This window comes from Artibeus jamaicensis, unplaced genomic scaffold (assembly GCF_021234435.1).
Source record: "Artibeus jamaicensis isolate MK-2021 breed Jamaican fruit bat unplaced genomic scaffold, CSHL_Jam_final scaffold_916, whole genome shotgun sequence".
Taxonomy (NCBI): Eukaryota; Metazoa; Chordata; class Mammalia; order Chiroptera; family Phyllostomidae; genus Artibeus; species Artibeus jamaicensis.
In genome coordinates, this window is record NW_026522059.1 from 10,033,035 (window position 1) to 10,051,998 (window position 18,964).

An 18,964-nucleotide genomic window follows, 5' to 3' on the forward strand; every position below is an offset into this window, starting at 1 on the left:
TAGTGGGCAAGGGAGTTGTCAGCAGCAGCTTGCAAAGAAGGATCTCCAGAGCTGGGTGGGCAGCAGGGCAGCCAAAGTCCTCGGTTCAGCAGGGCAGAGCCTCCGGGGCTGATGCCAAGGGAGATGAGCGTGGCATGGAGCAGAACTCTGGTGTGTGGAGATCAGCTGTCTCAGCAGTGGTCTGGAGCCTGCCTCACTTATACCTTGAGAATGGTGTACTCCACCCTTCTGGGTCTTTTTGGATAAATGTCTTGGCACCCCTGATGACAAGTGGGGAATTTCCACAGGAACTTAACTATGGGTGGTCCTGTTCTGCAGGCATGGCTGTTCCCATCACCTGTGCAGATATCTTGTGTGTCTCCTTGCCAGATGGGTCTGCTCTGACTTAGGCAGTTTCCCTCTTGAAGTGTCATGGCTGACTGACAGCCATTTTGGTTGACATGAGTGACTCTATTTTAGTTTTATATACTTTATACTATCTTGACTGGACCAATGCCATTTTATTGGTCCTGTTCTCCACCAGCCCCAGCCACTGGGGTCTTATTTGGGAAAAGAGAAGTCCATTCTGAGGAAATTCCTGCCTGGAGATCTCCCGCCCAAAGTCTGAATGTTTTCATTCATTCCACAAGCATTTGTTGAGCTTACTACCTGCCAGCTGAGTGGTTATAGAGCTGAATCAGATACCATCTTTCTGTCCTGTGCCCAGTGTGTGTAGATGGTAGGAGGGGCTGGAGGACGTGACTTGCAGAGGATATGACTTTCAACCAGAATGTGGAAGAACAAGTAAGTGAGGATATGCCAGCTGTTCCTTTCACCCAAAACTGTCAGCTAAGACTTTTCACTGGGTTCAGGCTGAAGATACACTGATACACCTAGTCCCTATTCTCTCAAAAATGTGGGGAGGAGGGCATGGGGAAATTTCATTTTGGGCAAATTGTGTTCAGAAACTCAGATTATCTTTTCCAGACATTTATTTCACATAGGTTCACTGTGGGAATTATAAAATTTCCCACAAGCCAACAGCATGTACGGTATCTCTTAGTTGTAAATAACATTACAAACCAATGATTAATTATACTGTTATTCCAGGAACAGGGGAGATAAAAGTACAAATTTAGTGAAGTATTGCTTTCTACATGTTTGTTCTCCACAGAATCAGTTCTTCCAACTAAAAGCTTGGTATGAGCTGCCAGCTTAGGTCCCTCTCAGTGCTTGGGAAAATAACTAGCAGGGTATGGCACCGGTATTGGGAGGCACCGTAGGCTGCTCCTGATGTTATTAATTCTAGGGACCTGTACACGGTTTTCCCCATTGTCTTCAAAGAATAGCCTCACCCAAACAAGAACAGATGTCCCTTCTCCTCCTGACACTGCTGCACAGTGTAACCCCCCTGCCACTGCCAACGAAGGGTAGCCCGACCACAGCCTGGAGCAAGTGTCTCAAGATCTTTGGAAAGCTATTTAGTTAGATCAGCAAAGAGTAGCCTTGCCCAGACCAAACACTCTCAGTAAGTCTTCATAAATTCTTGGTATTTGAGGTTTAACTATTAACACATTTGGAGCATCTGAGTGGCCCAGTGTAATCATAAGGGTCCTTAAAAGTGGAAGAAGGAGTCAGAAGAGGGAGAGCCAGAGAAATGAATTCAGCCCGACAATGCCTGTCTTTGATGTGGCCAGGACCAGGGCCAGGAGGCAAGAAATGTGAGAGGCCTCCGCAGTTGCAAAACCTCCCACAGGGTCTCCAGACACCTTGATTCTATCCCAGTGAGGTCCATTTTAGAGTTCTAAGCCTCTAGAATTGTAAGATAATAAATTTTTATTGTTTTTAAAATAGCCACACCCCCATGCACAGTATCACATGATTGTGTCTCCTCCACATGCTCTCTCTCTCTTTTTTAAAGATTCTATTTATTTACTTTTAGAGAGGGGAAGATAGGAAGAAGAGGGAGAAGAACACCAATATGTGGACGGTCACCTCTCTCACGCCCCCCGCACTGGGGACTCGGTCCACAAGCCAAGCATGTGCCCTAAACTGGGGATCAAACTGGCGGCTCCCTGGCTCACAGGCCAGCAGTCAATCCACTGGGCCACACCAGCCAGGGCATCCTCCGCATTATAGAGCAGGCCCCAGCAGTGCCAGTCAACAGCTGTCATGACATCCTGGCACTACTTCCTTAATTTAAACAAAATTCACCTTTGGGTCAAAGCAACTTAAGTCATAAACAAGTTCATTTGAAATCATAAAAACCAATACACAACAGGGACAATGAAGTAAAACAAAGAGAGGTGTGTCATAAGCTCCCTGAGAGAGCGAACAAGGAACCTGTGGAAGCAGGAGGCAGCCTTTCACAGGCCTGGAGGGAGTCAGGCAAGGCCTCCACAGGAAGTTAAACATGAACTCTGTTCAGGACAAGCACTCTAACGAGAACAACAGTGTGCAAGAGTCAGTGTGAGAGATGGCCCTTGTAATGAAAGGATGAAACGTTTCTAGAATTTAATGAGGCCTAGGTAAGCACCTTCACTCAACCACATGAGTATGTACAAATCCTTTCTGCCATTTGGAGTACAGCTGAATTTTCACCTTTTCCACCGAGTCTCCACAGATCCTCACCAAGTCACCTAAGTTCATTCATACCTTACTGTTCCAACTCTGACTGTACACTTGTAGTTAGGTTTACCATCCCAGAAGGGAGGGCTCTGTATGATCAGAATCACCCGCAGCACCTACCAAAATGCTTTACACTTAATTTATCCTCCATAACGATGTATTGAATGAATGAATGAATGAATGAATGAATGATGCATGATGAATGACTGGTGTAGTAGGAAGACTAGGTGATTAAAATCAGGAGATCTAAATTCTGGCTGCCACTAACCAGCTCTGTCACCTTGGACAAGTCAAAAGTCAGTCACCCTCTGCAGGGAGAAACATCTATCTTCAGAAAATCTGAAGTTCCTTGCAATCGTGTGCCAGGCACATTGCTGAGTATAAAGAAGTATGGCACCAGCCAGCATATTGAAACCGGGAAAATGACCTGTACCCAGGTCCAGAGTGCCTGTGGCTACAAAAGCCAAACCCGAGACACAGGTGCTGAGGTGGGGAAAAGAAATTTATTCCAATTGCCAGCAATCTGGAAGATGGGGAACTTGTCTTGCAAAAGCCCGTCTTAAAACTTTAGTGCAAGTGGAGATTTTTATAAAGATGTACAGCTTTTCCCTTAGAGGGAAAGCAGAACAAAGAGATCGGAGAAAGATGAATGCCAAGTGCTGCTTCTCCTGAGAAGGGGGAGTACAAAGGGAGGGGACTTCCTCCTCCTGTCTCAATGTTCTCTCTTCAAACAAAAATTTGTAGATTTATTGCAGGCACCTGTGGATGTTCACAGCTGGTGCCAAGCAGTCCTTTCTCCCCCAAAATAGACTTCTCTAAACTGTCAAAGGCTAGATAAGGGGTGAAAACACAGGGTTTTATTTACATACTCCAAGAAAGTGATATGGGAATCTTTGAAAAACTTTTGTTTAACCTTTATTTGCCCAGGCCCCAGGCACCCTGGGGAGAATGATGGGGCTGTCTGGGATAAGTAAACAACGGTGCATTAGCTAGGACTGAGATTAACACCCCTGCTGTTAAAAAGTGACTTTCGAATTTAGCCTTTGTACTTCACTTTTGCCTCGTAGCTAGTACTAACTTCCGCATTCCTGCTTCTGTATCTTGCTTTACTGCCCCAAAGGCCATATAAACCCCAAGAATCCTTTGTTCGGGGCTCAGAATTTGGAGACTAACTCTTTTGGGCCTGTGCACGTTAATAAACCTCGTACTCCAGAAACCCTCGGTGTCTGGTTGCTTCATTTTCTTGCAACATTTGGTGCATTGGCCGGGCAGCAACCTTACACAAATTCGGGTCAACTTGCCACCGGCTGGATAAGCGAGTGGTGGCCAGAGTTCCAACTGGAGAAACGAAGGTGCACGTGCCCTGAGATTTTTCAGACCCCATCCGATTGGGGCCCTCGGCCGCCGGCCAGCACTCCAGATGAGGGTTTTGGACTACGACCTGACCTGAGACAGGGGCGCCAAATCGGTAAGACCCTCGGACCTGACCCGAGACCGGACAGAGGCTGATCTCCCCAAATCAGAAATCTGGGTCGGGTTCATGCTGAGCCCGGCTGCCTGACCCTCACTCGGGTAGGGATCTGGGTCGAATTCATCTGGGTCGAATTCATCTGAGTTCGGCCACCAGCTAGCTGGTTCGAGTCCAGCCACCAGGAACTAGGTGAGAGGGATTGTTTAAATTCGGAGTGCTTGAGAGTGAAAGTGGGAGTGAATGTGCCCCTGTCCTTTGTGTGTCCGCACCAAATCTTGGGACTGGGCGGGTAAGTGCATATCCAGCGCTCCGAGCCCTCTCAGCTGTGTAAGTCTTTGATTAGAAAGCGAGCGCACCGGGGGTACGGCAGCGACTCCCTTCTCCTTCCCCCAGATCCACATGGAGAAATGGGTGGGGCTAGGCACCGCTGGGGGCAGGGCTGTCTCCTCAGGTCAAGCGCCCGGAAATTGGGATTGCGGAAGGGCCGGCCGCCCCTCCCACCTCTTCCCGCTCCCCCACCCCAGCCAGGGAGACAGGGTCCGCGGGTGGCCCGGCGTGGCTGGGGGCAGGGCGGACTGTCTCCAGTGCAGCCCGGACTGGTCGCGCTGTCGGGCCCAGAGCAGGAGGAGGTTTCCCCACAGTCTTCTCCGCTTGCCTCCCGGAGCGTCCTCCACCTCACGCCTCACGCCGCACGCACGCACGCACGCACGCACCCCCCCCACCCCCCGCCATGGCCCGCTGGCGCCGAGGCCCAGGTGCTGCGCCCTGGGGATGCGTGTCCCTGGTGGTGGCCCGAGGGATGCTGTGCGGGGTTGAGTCCTCCCGGGAGAGGGAAGGAGAGGACGAGTAGGGTCACAGAGGTGAGAGTAAAGAAGAGTAAAGAAGCTGCGTCGAGGCCCCCGGCCCGACTTCAGTGCGCCAGCAGCAGCCGAGGCTGCCACGCGCTACTACCGAAGAGATTTAGAACGCTGACCAGAGCTGCGGCGCAGTGCTACAAGGGTCGTGCCATCGCCACCAGTTCTGTTTCCTAGCAACAGGTAAGATTTCAGTGAGTGGGCGGGGCTGGTAGCATTGAAGCTGGTTTTCCAAGCCCCTAGTCTTGCAGTGTGAGGAATTTTTAGTTCTAAGATATTTGCCAATAAAGACCTTACAATCCGACTGGTCTGGCAATTGTAAAACAGGCTCATCATACTTTTAAAAGAGTCTTGAGCCTTCCCCCCCAAATTTAATTCTATTGGCCATTTTAACTCTTCACTTGGAGAAGAGGGAAAGCTGTTTGCTTTTCAGAATGACCTTTAGAACTGCAGGCGATGAGAGTGAAGCCATATCACAGAAAAGGCTTCCCCAACGGGTGACGCATCTACACACATTAGACTCTCCTGATCCAGATTTCTCCAAGCTGTGTGGAATTCCAACCAACACCCCTGGAGTGGTCACCTAAGAGACTTTTCCTGCCAACTTAAAGGGACTAAATTAATGCTGCAGGACATTTAACGCTTAACCAAGCAGGAGTGTTTTCAGATTCTTCATGCTGAACTGTCTCACTCTGAGTTCAGATACTAGCCCTTGCTGCATATCTTTAAAGTAACTTTGTGAAGTCTGTGCTAATTCTTCCCAAAATTAAAATGTAACCAGACCTGTTACTTTTGTCTTTCTCATGCATTTATATCATTTTTCAACTGACTGAATTTAGGACTCTATGATGTATATAGAAGTTGTTCTCTTGTAATTGCATTCGAAAATAGCAAATAGTAGATTTCACAGGCCTATTTCGATATAATTTTATAAACAAGAATAGGGAGATATTGCTGACCGCTCTGCCTGATTTCAGGAATTGTACCTCTACCCCTTGGGGCTAAGGGCGAGAGACAACCTCTGGAATGCCAGCCGCAGGAGACAAAACTTGTCTCTAGTAGCAAACGCTACCTCAGGTTGCTCTCCCCCAGAGCTTGGTCGGAAGTCAATAATGGGTGGGACTCCTCACAGTGGGGGGCAATCTAGGCCAGACTCGATCACCTGAGAGGCCTTCAAGGAAAGACTGGGGGGGGGGGCTACAACAAAGAGCAATGAACTCAAGCCCCCCGGTTTTGACAAAGCCCTGAGTCCCCCTGTTCTCTGGGAGAAGTGCTTCCTGGCTCCAATCCTCTTAGGCCTGAATGCCTGCTGGGGAGAGGTGCAGCTCCTTGCCTTGCTGGAGTGTGTCTGGGGAAAATCTGGCGTCACAAAGACTTGCTGATAAACCTGTGAAATCTGCTCTGCTAGAACTGCTTTCATTGATATGATAAGGGTCTGAGGGGGGGATGGGTGTGTCTCCCAGGGTTTCTGCAACTCTCTTCCTGACAGACAGCCCCTCAGACCTCTTTGCCTTGACTCCCAAAAACAGAGCTGCAGGACCCCCACCTTCAGAGGCTGGCGGGACCTCTGCCCCGCCTCCACTGGTGACTGCAGCCTCAGTAAACCACCCCAATGGGTGCAGGGTAACTTTGTGGTGCCTCCGCACCCACAAGTAGAAAGGGGCCTTGAGGGCTTCCAGGGTTCCCGAAACCAGAGTCCTAGGACCTTTGCAGATAGGCAGAACCAGAGTCGGGGTATTTTAGGTTAAATACTGCTATTTTAGGTAAAATAGATGAGCCACGTGAGTGCCCCACCTGGAAGACAGAGCATTCATGGGCGCCACCATCTTGGTACTGGCTAAGGCTTCTTTTCAGATTATGAGCTGTGTGCTGCTGCTGTGTGGACACTGCAGCAGTCAAGTTCTCTGTGTAACTCGTTCTGATAGGAATAGCTCTCGTTTTGAAGGTCATGAACTGAGGTCCAAGGCTGACCATCTGATTTATAGGGTGTTTGCAAGGTCTAAGCTTCAGAAAGGTGAAAAATGTCCCTGCAAATCTAGGGACTTTTAGTAGAAGATGCCTATAGAAGATGCCTATAGTGCTAGGGACTTTTAGCTGCCAGATACTGAGTTTAAGTAGAGTCCTTCCCAGTGTGGGAAAAGAACAGAGATTAAAAATGAATTATAGATAAATTTGAATAGGTAAAAAAGCTATAGAAGGTTTGCAAATATTGCAGAAAGTCTGTAGGCAGCTATAAAAATAAATAGATGTGAAAGTTTTAGAAAAGAATTGTGAGGTTAGTAATAGAAGGTATAAGGCATGGAGATGCAATCTTAGTAGGTATCAGAAGGAAAAGGATTTTCCATCACGCTTTGTATTTTTCTCCCTACCTGATCCCTCCAGAATTTGGCATTCTGAAGGAATAAATGATAATGTAAGGTTTCTTTGCATAAAACCAGTAAGGCCAGTCAGTAATAGTAGTTTTGTTAACCAGGACTTTGACTGGAATGTCACGCCTGAAAGAGGCATGTATAGGTTCTGGTCGTTACCAGAAAGCTCAGAGGGATTGGCTTGTGAAGCTAGCAAAAGCCCACGAGAAAAGCCTGGTACTTTAGTTATTTGTGTGGTTTGTGCCAGCCTTTCCAGGGAAGGAACAAAGGTTGCTTTCCTGAAAGATAGCTAAAAAGGAACCTGTAGGTACAACAGAGGCTCAAGGATTTGAGTGAAACAACTGATAGAAGTGAAACCAGATGGCAGATGTGTGGCTCTGCTTCTGTGCCCCGAGGGGCGGACTGAGAAGTCAATCTGAAGGTTCCCTGTGTGAGTTTCAGCAAAGCATATTTAAGGATCAGAAGTGATCCAGGCTGCTCTTGGTGTGTTTATGCACATGAACAGTCAAAATCAAAAGTGGGACCCAAAATAGTCCCTGTAATAACAGTGAGGGTGATCTTAAGGAGAAAAATTGTAGTTCAAGGAAAAAAATCACTGTATTGAGTATTAGAAATCAAAATGGCGCAGCTGTCTTAAAAGTTTATTTTCATTTAAGAGTTGAAACCAGGGTTGTAATATCACCAGAGATATATAATATACAGGTGCAAAAGACCTGTCAAATTGCCACTGTTAAATGTCATTATAGGAAGGACTTTGCAATAGAATGTCATCCCAAAAGACAGTTTCATAAGCGCAGAGACTGGTTTGGGGATTATTGTGTGAATTAACCTCTGTGTTCTTCTGTTTTCATCGGGTGTATGCCTATAACCTGCCTATGCCTATGAGTAATTAATTACAATATAGGCCTCACTTAAGGAGCCCATCTTCATCGTTGCCCCCCTAAGACTCAACAATTTGATTGAACTAAGTAACTAAATTGATAAAGAGTTAAGGCAGTCTGTAGGCTTCACTTTAGAACTGATTTTCCCTTTTCTGCCTTGATAGCTTAGACAGAAAGGGCTCAGAAATCTGAAAGGAGGGAAATCCTAATGTATTCCCCTCAGCCTGAGTAAAGTATAGTAGGCCACAAGAGTCTGAGATAGGTGTAGCATGCCTTGTACACCTTCCTCCAGATAAGCCATTCTTTACTGGAGTCCCTGCCTTTGTCATTTAATAGTTATAATTTAATTGTACTTCCAATTTCTTGCCTAATCCATCACCTCCAGAATACAACCTGACCAGGATGCCAACTGTCCAGTAATGCCAGCCTTTGGACACCAAGCCTGCGACCTGATCAGGACCCTGTAAGGTCTTTCCTCTTACAGGAAGGGCTCTCTCCGTGCTGCACCCCTACCTTTTCAGGGCACTCCTGACCCAGGGGTAGGTAGGACAGCGTCCATTTCCAGCCTGAAGCAGTTACAAGAAGATAAGACCTTCATCCATTTTCCTTTATATAATTATAAAGTAGATATAAATCTGAAAGGAAGAATATTAATACAGGGTGCAGCCAAGGGGGGCCCCCAGAAAGAATTTGGGATAAAGTCCGGAGTTTGGGGTGTCTGAGAGATATTGAGATATCCTCACCCCCAGGGGGAAGGGACGAATGGAGCAGGGCCATTGAGAGCTGTTTTGCATAGCAACGGTTTTACAGCTGACCTCTAGAATAATTATTTGACATATCTATAACCTTTGACTGATTTCGTAGATATGTTAGATAGTGTGGCCAGGCTTAGAACTGGGGGATAAAGTCACTTACCCAGGATGTAACTAAGGACTGAGCCCCTGAAGGGGGGGCCTGTATAAGAGCTTAGAAAAGATTGACTCCAGGACATGAAGGGATAACTGCCCAGGTGAGGAGAGCCACGCGGTTTAGGGCAGAGTGAGGATCCCTACAGTCATATGGGAGAGAGCCACACGGCTTCAGCAGAGTAAGGACCCCCTCTTTCCCAAGTAAAAGGGGAAACCACGCAACTTTGCCAGAATAGAGATCCCTACAGCCAGGTAAAGGAGAAAGCCACATGCTTTTAGTAGAATACAGACCCCTACAGCTTTAGTAGAGGAAGCCCACGCGCCTTTGGGGTGCCCCCTTTGGCCGTGTGGCCTAGAAAGCAAGAGAGACTTTGACTAGCACTTGGTACAAAAGAACTCTTGCCAATAGACCATGAAAGAATGCTGCATGACTTTAGATTAACTAAAGATCCTGCCTGATACAGTCGACAATGCCAGTGGCCTGAAACACAAATGTGTGCTCTTTCTTCATTTACAGTACCTGGAGTTAGGACAATGCGAGTAGGGAGCAAAGACATGAAAGTATTTTAAGTTGAAAAAACTTAATTTCTGACTACTCTTTTACAATAATGAAACCGAAATTGTAAGTGATAGCAAGAAGAAATACCTAGTCTTTACACCATCTGTATTCTTTTTGTTCTGAATCTTTATTTGCTTTATTAGAACTATGTAAATAGTTCTACAAAGAAGTATATAATAATCCAGAAGAAGAAAGGGGCCTCAGAACCCCTCCCTAATAGTAGATCACAGGAGGAGAAAAATAAGAAAAGAAACCTCATCGATGCTCTGAATCCAGGAAAAGGGGGGACTTGTTTATTTCTACAAGAAGAATATCATTATGCTTAAACAAGCACTAGTGCTGTTTAGCATAAAAGGGGGGAATGATATGGGAAGCTTTGAAGAATCTTTTTTTAACCTTTATTTGCCCAGGCCCCAGGCACCCTGGGGAGAATGATGGGGCTGTCTGGTGCATTAGCTAGGACTGAGATTAACACCCCTGCTGTTAAAAACTGACCTTTGAATTTAGCCTTTGTACTTTACTTTTGCCTCGTAGCTAGTACTAACTTCTGCATTCCTGCTTCTGTGTCTTGCTTTACTACTCCGAAGACTATATAAACCCCAAGAATCCTTTGTTTGGGGCTCAGAATTTGGAGACTGACTTCTTTGGGCTTGTGCGTGTTAATAAACCTCATACTCCAGAAACCCTCTGGTTGCTTCATTTTCCTGCAACAGTTTCTCCCCCAAAATAGACTTCTCTAAGCTGTCAAAGGCTAGATAAGAGGTGAAAACACAGGGTTTTATTCACATACTCCAAGAAAGTATGGCTGGCTGCAGCCTTGAGAACATGTAGTTTCATTGAAATGTTAAATTACAGTGACGATTTTTCACCCCAAATATTATGTTTTGTCTGCCAGTAAAATAATTACAGGTTAAAACACTTCCACGGGCATCCTGTGAGGCCCCAAACAAACTTGATCTTAAAAATACAAAAGCCAGTCGGGGGGTTAAGTGCTGAGGTTGTAGGCTGAAACTGAGGTGGGGTAGTGCTGTTGCACTTGGCCATTTATGGTGGAATCAGTGATCGGAAAGTTGATCACCAGTCGTAATAATACTGGAAAAGTTTACTAATATGTTCGCCTTCCACTCTCCTTGTAAGGGTCCTGAACACAGTAGGGTTATGGAAATAGGGAAAATAAACACTACCGGTTAATGGAGCGAGGACCTGGGATCTCTGAAGTTCAATAGAGCAGGAATGTGATAGAGATAATTATACTAAGGTTTTCACTAATATTTTACTTGTCTGGAGATAAGTAAACACATTTTTATTTCTGGAAGAGTAATTTGAGATCCTCTGCTGGCTCACAGGAGTAAGTGGTGTTGTCCTGCTGCTGTTTTGGCAGTCCTGAAGGAGTTGGCTTCTTCTGCAGTTTGGCTTGAAAGTACCCAGCTGGCGGTGTCAGGGACCTTGATGGCTATTGGGGAAGATGTAAGAACAGGGAGGGGTCCTTCCCACAAGGGTTGTAGTTGAAAACTGGGAACTGCCCTTTTAAACTTTTAAATAGACTATGCCCCCTGGTTTAACTTGTTTGTGCTGGAAACCTTGTAAGCCACCCCCTCACCCCCAGCCACATTCTGACTGGGAGACGTCAGACTTGGAGCATGGCCTTTGAGAGTTATTTTGCATATCAAGAACAGCAGGCTAGCTAGGCAGATGGGCGTGACTTTGACCTGTGATGTAGGTAGGAGGTGGCTCCCCCTGGTTACAGCACCTGTGCAAGAGTTTGGAGATGGTTCATTCCACGCCACAGGGCCACACCTGCTGGACTAATTACGGAAGCCTAGAAAGGCAGAAAATACAGGAGTGCTGGCAGGTGTAGCTGATAGTGGGAGGAGTCGGAAATGGGGCTATAGAGGAGATTCCAGGCTGAGATTTAAACTAAAGGCAGGTTGCCATGTGGCATAGGAGACAATGATGGAGGACAATGTGAAGACCGCGCAGGAAGCAAAAAGGTGAAAGGACTCTTGCTGGTGCGCCATAAGGAGGTGCCACACGGTTTTGGATTAAGAACTGGAGATTGCAGCAACACAGCTGATGGCTCTGGGAACTGCGGGAGACCAGCCCAGCCCAGATTACCGGGAGGAACCTGGAGTCTAGCCAAACTACGACTTCTGATTCTTTTCCTGGGATGTGCTACCCTTGATTGGCCAGGTTGGGCAAGTGGAGGCAGGACTGTGTATATGTGTGTGTGTGTGTGTGTGTGTGTGTGTGTGTGTGTGTGTGTGTGTGTTTTAAAGGGACTTTGGGATTTTAACTGATATTCTGTCATTACTCTAAACCTGTATAACTTTTGAATAAATAGTTCCTTTCATTTTTACCAAACTCAGGCACTGAGAGCCACAGTTCCTAACACAGTGATTGGCAAAGAACCCACAGTGACAGAAAGACCCAGGGGGAGGGGCTTGTTTCAGTAACAGCATCTGGGCTTCTTCCCAATGGGTTCCTTTCAGTAACAGCCTTAAGTTTGTTTCTATGCTTCTATAATGCTTTTTGTACCTCTCCTAGATTAATGGTGTAAGGCAATTCAGGGTTTGTAGTATGTTTACCACCCATTCCCTCTGTGGGGGAATAGACTCATAGGTTATTTACATACTGGATTACTAGGCTACCCCTCTCTGGTAACAGATCCCTTAAGTCTTCTATTAATGCTTGTCTAAATAAACTAGGGCTGTCCTTAAATCCCTGAGAGCGCAGCTCAGCTTAGTCGTTACTTATGTCCCTGTGAATTTGTCTATTTAAAAAGAAAAAGAAAGCGCTGGTTGTAGGCTTTCCTGCTACTCCTAGGATGATGCAGGTCTGTGCGGAGAAGGGTCTGGAGAAGGAGGTAAAGGACAGAGTAGGTGGCCCCAGTATCTAATAGAATGTTACTGCCCTGCCTGCCACATCCATGCGTACCCTAGACTTCAGTTCGGTAAAGGTGACCAACTGAGGTGGGGCTGACTGGGACAGGCAGCTTCAGTCCTGAGTTGACCTTTGCAAGGCAGTCATAGCCTCAGGCCCTGGGAGCCCTGCTGTCCCAGAGACAAGAGGCACGGTGTCTGAGGTAGCTTGTCACAGTTTGGACATTCCTTGGCCCAGTGCCCTGTCTTTTGACACAGCAAACACTTTTCCCCTGTGGTAGGTGGACCCTCTGGGGCTCTGGGATGTGGTCGTCCCACAAAGGCAGCTGTGATTTGGCTTGCGAAACCCTCTTCCTTTTTCCTTCTCCTGAGCCCTGGCTGCTCTCTCCTGATTCCAGTTGCAGAAGACTATTGGCTGTGGTTAACCTTTCGTTTAAGGAGACTCCAGGTGCCTGAATAAGCTTCTGGGGTTTCCTCTCAATATCAAAGGCAGATTGTGTTAGAAAATTCTCTTTCAGTATGACCTGATCTCCATGATTCCAGGTTTAGATTAGTGCACTTGATAAGTGCCTGTCTTAGCCTTTGTAAAAATGTGGTGGTGTAACAGGGTGAAGCCAAGAGGGGGCCCCTGAAAAGGGATTTGGAATGGGGTCCAGAACTCAAGGTGTCCAGGAAATATTAAGATGTCTCACCTGCCCCAACAGGTGTCAGTTGGGGGAAGGGACACACGAATCAGGGCCATTGAGAGCTGTTTTGTACAGCAAAGGCTTTGCAGCTAACCTCTGGCATGGTCATTTAACATATCTATAACCTTTAATTGGCTGCATAGATATGTTAAATAGCTGTGGCCTGCTCTGAGCCAGGAGGATGGAAGTGACTTCCACCCAAGACGTAATTGGTAGGCAACTCACAGCCCCCCCATTACAGTGCCTGTGTGAGAGCTTGGAAATGAGTGGCTCCAGGCCGTGGTGTTATAGGAAAACGAAGCAACCAGACACCGAGGGATTCTGGAGTACGAGGTTTATTAACATGCACGGGCCCAGAGGAGTAAGTCTCCAAATTCTGAGCCCCGAACAAAGGATTCTTAGGGTTTATATAGTCTATGGGGTCTTCCTGTCTACGTAGCAAAGCGAGATACAGAAGCGAAATGCGGTAATCAGGTCTATCTACGGGGCAGAAGCAGAGCACAAAGGCTAAATGTGAAAATTAGTTCTATCAGCGGGGGTGCTAGTCCCAGTCCTTGTGACCATCCTGCTGTTTGCTTTTCCCAGACGGCCTTATCGCTCTCCCAGGGTGCCTGGGGTTTTGGGTGAGCAAAGGTTTTCCAAAGCTTCCCACATCAATGGGGCCATGCTTGCCCAGACTCAATGGCAGCTCAGTAAACTTGGAATATACAGTAATGCTGGCAGGTGTAACTGATTGTGGAAGGAGTTGGAAATGGGGCTGCAAAGGAGGACTGGTGTAGGGATTTAAAACCCAGATACGGCAGCCATTGAGGAAGTACCACGCAGCTTTGCCAGAGTGGGGACCCCTGCAGCCAGGTAAAGAGGAGAGCCACACAGTTTTGGCAGAGTGAGGACCTCCTCTTGGCCATGTAAGAGGAGGAGTACCACTCGGCTTTACCAGAGTGGGGACCCACACAGGCATGTGAGAGAGAATGACCATGTAGCCTTAGCAGACAATTGCCACTACGCTTTGCCAGAGTGGTGACCCTACCCTCTCCGCAGCTCTGGTGGGGGAAAGAACCATGCAGTTTTGAACAGAGTGCAGACCCCTGCAGCTCTGGTAGAAGAGGACCATGCAGCTTTGGGGTGCTCCCTTTGGCCGCGTGGCCTGGGAACTAGGAGAGACTTTGCCTGGAAGAAGGGTGAAAGAAGTCTTTGCCAGTAGACCATGAGAGGGTGCCACCTGGCTTTGGAGTAATTAGAGATCCTGCTTGGATGGCAGCACAGCTGATGGTGCCAGGGGCCTGAAACACAGACGTGTGCTTCTTTTCCTGAGATACAGTACCCTGAATTAGGGCAGGAGGGAGGGAAGTGCTGTGGGCATCTGTGGTTATCCAAAAGGACTTTGATATTTTAATGGGGACATTGGGTCACTAGTTCAAGTCTGTATAGCTTTAAATAAACCTTTCCTTTTCACAAATCTCTGGCATTGAGAGACGTCTTTCCTGTCTGGCAGTGGACAGACGAGCCCAGTAGGTGGTGGTCCAGATGGTATTAGTATACCATGGCTGGGGGGGGTGATGGTGGGAGGAGCTGTTGTTCTGTAACAGTGGGATTCCCATCCAGGCCTTGGCTGACAGTAGAGACCTAGGAATAGTTAATGGCCTTTTGTCAGCCTGTCTTGAAGTCTGCTTTAATGCAAATTAGAAAGTAATTTCTTTCCCATGTTTGGGAGAAGTCACCGCAGCCCCATTTAGGGTCTACAGGCAGAACTGCTGACTCTCCAATGGGATATTTGCCATCAGATAGGTGTGAGTTGTTAGCAAGTTTTCTGGCTTCCTCCAGTACTTTTCCTTTCCAAGATCTGATAAGGTCTGTCCTAAGACAACCACAGTATCCTTCCAGCTTAACTCATAAGCTAAGGTAAGGTGTTGGAGTGCACCTGTGTACTTATCTGTGGTGTCAGAATAGCTTTCCGAGTCTGCCTTAATTTGTTTAAGCTCTGCAAGAGAGAAGGGTTTACATTCTAGCTAAAGACCATATTCTCCTGCAGCCTTGATTAATGGTAAGAGGGCCCAGGACCAGAAGGCATGAGGGTTGCTGATTGAGTTGAATGTCCAGGGTGTGGAAGTTGTGGTGAGGATGCTGAGGGCACTTCCCTTAGAGGGTTTTTTTCTAAAGGCGAGGGTGGAGAAGAGGAGTTGCCTATGGAATGGCCACCAGATGGTACTGTGGTAAGAGTTTGTATTTGGAGCACGGGTCCCCCCTGCCCCTTAAATAGAAGAATGCCTGTACAGTGGGATTTCTGACCACCTGCCTAGGCGTTTGCAAGTCATTAAGTTGGAATATGGTATTCTGATTTAAGCTTCCATATATAGGCTGGGATTCCCCATCAGCTAACTGATATTGAGGCCAAGCAGTGCAGTAAAAACAAACAAACAAAAAAAAAAAAACATTAGTCTTTCCTTCTTTAGTGAGCAGTTGGAAAGGATATAGCTTAGTGGGGTTCCACCTGGGATAGACTCCTGATTTCCCATCCGAAAGGAAGAAACACTGAGAGATTAGAGAGCCTATATTTGGGCTCATAACCTGAGAGTTGTGGTATTCCAGAACCCGAGACTCCGCTTTATCCAACACAGATGTCTCCATTATGGACAGATGTAGAAACGTCTGGAAGGAGGAAACACAGTCAGCTGGAGAGCTCAGTGTGTTCCGGTCATAGCCTTAGGGGCTTGGTGTTCCCAGGATTCGAGATTCTGTGCATCTCTGTTATGGATGGATCCTTCCAGAGTGTTTGTCCCTATCTTCCTTTGGCCAATGGGAGGAGTTCCTCAATAAAGTTCTTATCTGGCTTTGCCTCTCTAGAGGTACCAGCGGGGACCAGAGAAGGGGAAAAAAAACATGAGGGATGAGCAGTAGTAAGGCTGCCCCATGAGACGGCAGCAAGACTGTCCAGCAGGGATGTGCGGTGGTAAGGCTCCTCTCCCCTTCTCTGGATTTCTGGAGGATGGGTACCCTGAGAGGGTATAGGGCTTAAAGGTGGGACTGACAAGTGAGACCCTGTTTCTGTTGAGTGGTGGCTCTTGTTCTTCCTTTGCCCTGATTGTCAAAAACACTGATAGCTATTTCTTTCCGTTGCTCAGTGGGTGGATGTATTCCCCTAAGTGTTCAGCCCTTGGCAGACTTGGGATTGATGTTTGTGTACTCTTGTAAAGCCTTAGTTTATTGCCCCTGAAAGGGACAATTAGAAAGAATTTTTATTCTTCCCCTCTTGTCCTTCATTTGTCCTAGTTCAGTAGATCTAGTTAGGGTCCTGATCTGGGATTGTATTTCCCCCTGGTTGATGTGTGCTGCTGAGTATGATGACCAGCTAATTTTTTCAGCATCAGCCCTTGCAGATTCTCTTGGTGGTGCTCTTTATCTACAGCAATGGAAGAGAACAGTCTGCAAGTTACTCCAAATTAGGTCATAATTCAGTGATTACAACTGACAAAGTATTTTGCTTTTCATAACAAGGTTTTGAAATAACACTAAAGTTATAAATGAAAGTATTATCAGGCTGAAAAATTAATTTCTTAATCCCCACCTGCCCATTTTACCTGGGGTATCTATTGGGAAATAACGATTGGCTTTGGAAAAGTGAAGGGAGCTCTTGGCCTTTTCATTTGTCATTTGCTATTTAACTGTGTACCCTTCCTTTTCTTTCTTATTTCTAGTTAACCTCATTCCAATTTCTCTCCTTGAGTTTCCTACTCCAATGCCCTTTCTTCTTATATGTCTCTTTCCTTTTTCCTTTCTGTCCCCATTTCACTACCTCAATTACTTTTTTGCTCCTCTCCCCTATACGATCCTTTTCCAACTGGTAGACTCTGTGACTTACATGAACCCTCTGCAACACATGCAATCCTTCTGCAACTCACAAGTCCCTTCTGCAAGACACAACATTCTACAGTAACTGTTAAATTATAGATGCAAGTATATTAGAACTTTGCAGACTTTTGGAGATTTTTATATAATTTCTTTGACAAAGCTTTCCGGGTATTTTAAATATATTAAACAAGCCTGATTAGTCTAAAATTTTTCTTTTGTAAGAAAGAACAAATCCTTGAGATATTTCACGGGTGCTTTGATATACCCCAAAGTTATCCCTGGGTTAAGAAAAAGACTTAAAATTTAAACCATGGAAATCTTGCAAAACATACTTGACTTAAGGAATAGGTTATGAAATGATTTGACTATTTTAGGTGATAATAAAAGGCATGAAATATCACTATAGGCTGACAAAACTTTAGTTCTCAGGATTAAGAGACATGAATTTTCTTTGAAAGTTAATCAAACATTTGATTAACACACCATGAGATATAATTAAATGCTTTGCTTTATAGGCAGATATAGGAAAAACTTCCCCCCACTTACTAGTGAGAAGAACCAACCAAATTTTGTGTTAGCTTATTTATACAATTTCCTCTCAAGATTTTTTACAAACCTTCTTCAATTTGTAGGCTTGCTATAATATGCACAGTCCCTTTTAGTTTGTTTCTTTTCAGTTCATTCAGAAATAAAAGTTCTTTTCTCTACTGGCAGATACACAGTGCTCAAAAGTGAGCTGTTTTGTTAGCTTGTAACCTTGACAACTGCAAGGAGGCCGGAGGAGTGGGGTGGAGGTGCTGAGAGATCTTCAGCCACTTCAGTTTTAAAAGTACCAGTTTTTTCTCTTTTGCACATTGAGGGAGGGGGAGTTATTGCTCTCGGGGACAGTGAAACAAAGGAAAGACTTAGGGTGGAGGGAAGCAACAGGAGAAAGCCTGGGCGGGCTGCTTTGGCTCATAGAAAATTTATGGATAGGGAAGGAGTGAGCAAGCCTCAGCTGTCTTCTTCAGCTGAAAGTCAGCGAAAAGGCTGTGCCTGGGGTGGGGGCGCTGGAGACAGGAACAGGGAGTAAGCCCCTCCACACCCTGGGCTGCAAGTCTTTATGGGACCCTTGGAACTTAGAGGAAACAAAAGGTTTATCTCCTCAAAGGGGCATGACTATTTTTCGAGAGGGAGAACAAGACATTCACCTGACAAATGCACTACCCATAGGAGAGATTCAGCAGGGTTACAACCAGTTAATGACTCAGACTTACTGTTCCCTGGCCATGGTTGGGAGGTAGAAAAGACCAGGAGATTTTGAGTAGTGTGTCAAAGTTTATGAGGGGCTCCCAAGGGCCATTACACCTTTGGTCATCCCCAGCTCTCTTACATCTTGGTATCTCCCCTGGTGGTCTAAAACAGCTGAGGGCAGGCTCAGAGTTCTGGGTGACCAATCCTTATTTGGCATGTCCCCTGACAAGCCAAAGTTACATTACAGTGATGGGAGTTCCCTGCACATCTTTGGATTAACCCCACACACCTCCATGAGGCCCCTACTCACGCAGGGATGCCTGCGAACTCGGACCAGAGGGAGTATGTACCTCTTCAGTCTTGGAAACACAGGCAAACCTGAGCACTCATCTTGGGTCTTATCCTTGCTTCTGCCTCTGAACACAGACCTACTCTACCTGGATACCCCTCTTCTATAGCATTGCTGCATGTCCTTTAACCCTGAAGGTGAAACCGGCAATAAAACACAGCTGGAGACAAAGGGCAGAACCAGGGTCATGATCTGAGACACAGCACCAAAGTATGTTCCAGAGAGAGACCCGAGTCAGGGGGCCCCCCGCCCACCCTCCACCACTTACCTTGGTTCTTGTCTTACAACAAAATAATTCAATCAAGAGACAAATGCAAAA